We start from the raw sequence: 3,747 nt of genomic DNA on the forward strand, positions 1-3,747 counted from the left end.
ACTCCTGGAGGCCACATTCAGACTAGGTCTCTCCTGAGATGCAAGGAGAGAAGGTTCAAATACACTACTGTGAAGAATTGCTCTGCATATCAGTGTCTCAGCAACAAGTCAAACTGTTGCCTGAAAATGTCTGGAAGTTCATGGAGCTTTTTCATGAAACCCGAGGGTGTGGCTTCTGGAATTGCAATGTGCAGTGGCATCATTTACAGGGCTCGCTCACCTTCTTTTGTTGTGCCTCACCAGGAAGAAGTGGGGTTGTGGGGGAAGCTGTTTTTATACCCTGGAGGCTCAGCCTGTCCTCCCCTACTTCCACCCCTAGCCTTCTCTTTCTTTTGCAGCTCACAGCATGTCAATTAACCATCCCGTTACCCAGGGTCTGTGCCAGGGAGAATAACGGCCCCCAAATATGGTCACGCCCAAATCTCTGGAACATGTGACTATGCTAGGTGACAAGGCGCAGGGAGATTAAGGTTGCAGATGGAATTCAGGTTGCTAATTAGCTGCCTTTAAAATAGATTATCCTGGGTGATCCTGGGGGCACTAAGAAATCACGGCATTCTTAAAAGAGGAAAAGGGAGGAAGAAGGAGATGTGAGCGGGGGAGAGATAGTCCAGGGATGCAATATTACTGGGCTTTGAAGATGGAGGAAGAGGCCACAAGCCAAGGAATGTGAGCAGCCTCTAGAAACTGAAAGACAAGGAAACAGATCTACATGGGTCTCCCCTAGAGCCTCCAGATAGAAAGGCAGCCCTGCTAAAACTCAATTATAGTCCACTGAGACCCAAGTCAGACTTTTAAAATTAATAATTTTTTATTTTCCTTTATTTGTTTATTTATGTATTTATTTTTGTAGAGACAGAGTCTCACTTTGTTGCCCAGGCTGGTCTCAAACTCCTGGCTTTAAGTGATCCTCCTGCCTTGGCCTCCCAAAGTGCTGCAATTACAGGCCAGAGCTACTGCATCCCAGCCTTCATGTCAGACATTTAACCTACAAAACTGTAACGTAAGGCCCCAGGCGCAAGGCTTATGCCTGTAATCCCAGCACTTTGCAAGGCTGAGGCGGGTGGATCACTTGAGTTCAGGAGTTTGAGGCCAGCCTGGCCAACATGGCAAAACTCCATCTCTACCAAATACAAAAATTAGCTGGGCGTGGTGGTGCACACCTGTAATCCCACCTGCTCTTGAGGCTGAGACACGAGAATCACTTGAACATGGAAAGCGGAAGTTGCAGTGAGCCGAGATCGCACCACTGCACCATAGCCTCGGCGACAGAGTGAGATTCTGTCTCAAAAAAACCAACAAACAAAAAAACCTGTAACGTAATACACTTGTGTTGTTTTATTTGTGGTAATTTGCTATAGAAGCTGCAGAAAACTAATACAGGTCTTTCTTTTCATCTATGGTGGCATCCATTCTGTCCCCCAAGATGTATTTCTTACAGAGGAGGCACACGCCATCCCCTTGATTTTTCTTTTGCCTTGGCATAACAGGCTGGTCAAATCCTGCTAAGCCCATATGCCTGTGGACAGGGGTAAAATTTGTCATCCTCCATGGGACCCATCACTGAGAGTCTGTGCTAGAGAGCAGGGAATGGCCAAAGAGAGCCAGGCATGGAAGAACCTGGAATCCCAGCCACCCGGGAGGCTGAGGTGTGAGGGTCACTTGAAGCCAAAAGTTTGAGAACAACCTGGGCAACATAGCAAGACTCCACCTCTAAAAATAAATAAAAAAATTAACAATTATAAAAATGAAGAATGGCCAGGAAGGAGAGATTGAACAGACAGGTGTGGGTATGTTTCTGGGTTGCTGAGCACACCCACATTCCTTATGATAAAACTTCAGCACTCCCCAGTCTCTTCAACACCACGAACCCCATGGGCCCCAAGGTTTAAGAGACTATACATGTGTCCATTTAAAGCTAATTTTCCTAACTTTGTTAATCAGAGATACATATGACTTCCAACCAAAGCCTGTGATTAGCATGATGTTGCCAGAGCCATCACAATGAGTTCACAGAATTCCAGGTCAAAACAAAGCCAGGAAGCTTTAGAAATCCCGCCCAGTCCTATCGGCAGTAAAGATTTCATTTCTCTAAGTGTTTAATATTGAAAATTCTTGGCTTAGCCCCATTACCATCTCCATGGCTTCCTGAAGTTCTTAGACTCAGAACTATCGAAAGATATTTTATTTGTGTGATCCATTCACATCCAGAACTTTACTCCTTAGTACCTAACTCTTTTCACCCAAGTTTTATTTCTGAGTGCCTTTCAGCTCTGTGGCTGCTGGGATGGGTTTTTTTTTTTTTTTTTTAAGTTGTATTGGGAGATTCACTTCAAGGTCAGCTTAGATTTTGAGCTGGCGTATATAGCAATGTCAATATCTATTGTGAGCCTTGGGGATCCCATATCTGATAAAAAACTTTCTCCAGTCTGTCCCTGAGAAGAAAAAGGCTAAAACCCAATTCCCTGGAGTCTCCTTTTATGGGCCATATGCTTCCACTCCATTAAGGGTTAATGCACATACTTCTTGCCAATGGAAGTGTAAACTCTTAGAACCACTGTGGGGAGCAGTTCAGCTTAAATCTACTGAAGATATCCACATCCTTAGACAGATGCAAAAAATACTCTTTTGCAACCCAGAGCTCATTGTGCAGTAGGAGCTTTGATACATATAAGAAGGAATATTACAAAAAGAAGAAGAAAAAGATATGCATGTCCTATGACCCGGAACTTCAACTCCTAGGTTTATCCTCAAAGAAATGTCTGCACACGCATGCACTAAGAAACATACAAGAGTGTTCACAGCAGCATTATTCCTAATGGTCCAAACTGGAAACATCTACGGGAAAATGATAGATAAATAATGTTGCATTCACACAATGCAACACTATACAGCGATTAATGAATTTTGCCACATGCAACAACATGGAGGCACCTCACATTTATAGTGTTAAAAAAAAGAAAGCAGATACAAAGAAATGTTCTATGATTCCATTTCCATAAAGTTCAAAAGGTAGATAAAATTCTCATGTTTTAGGATTCAGACTTAGGAGACAACATTCTGAAGAAAAGGAAGGAAACAGCGACCATAGAAGCTTGACAGTCATTACTCTTGGAGATGACAAAGGGGATAGTGACTGAGGGGGATATAAGAGGGGTTTCGGAGCACTGGCAGTATTCTAGCTCTTGAGCTTGGTGGTGCTTGTCTTGTGATAAATCCTTGAGTTGTGTATTTCATACATTTTTCTGTCTGTGTGCTGTATTTCAAATTTTTTTTACAGCTTAAAATTTTTCTTCTGAACTATTTCTCTAAAAGCAAATTCCTTGTATTTAAATTTTCTATTTTTGATTTTCCATTATAAAATATAAGCATAAGCATAAGAGAACATTTGAAAAAAATTAGAAAAGTGGAGGAGAAAATTACCTCAAATTCTTTTTCCCAAAGACAAAATGCTATGAACATTTTGGTATATTTCTTTCCATCTTTTTTCTATCACTAGTTTTAGATGTTCTTTTTTTCATTTTAGATGGCCATTTTAATTCAAATCTACATTTTAATATTTTTCACTTAACATTATCGTTTTAACATTTTCAAAGTTATTACAAGCCCTCTGCATGATTATTTTCACAACCATGTGTGTCATTTAATAATGCATCATTAACCCAATGACTTATCCACTTAAACAACATTTAGGTTGTATCCTCATTTTGTTTATAAATAGTGTCATAGGAGAGCTTTTTGTGTACA

General features: G+C 41.1%; 1 pseudogene; it reads left to right on the top strand.

Moving 5' to 3' along the window:
* The first annotated feature begins 2,565 nt into the window (after positions 1-2,565).
* Positions 2,566-2,685, top strand: LOC116477716 (small nucleolar RNA SNORA40; annotated as a pseudogene).
* The last annotated feature ends 1,062 nt before the right edge of the window (positions 2,686-3,747 follow it).

The sequence above is a fragment of the Hylobates moloch genome, unplaced genomic scaffold (assembly GCF_009828535.3).
Source record: "Hylobates moloch isolate HMO894 unplaced genomic scaffold, HMol_V3 SCAFFOLD_2, whole genome shotgun sequence".
Taxonomy (NCBI): domain Eukaryota; kingdom Metazoa; phylum Chordata; class Mammalia; order Primates; family Hylobatidae; genus Hylobates; species Hylobates moloch.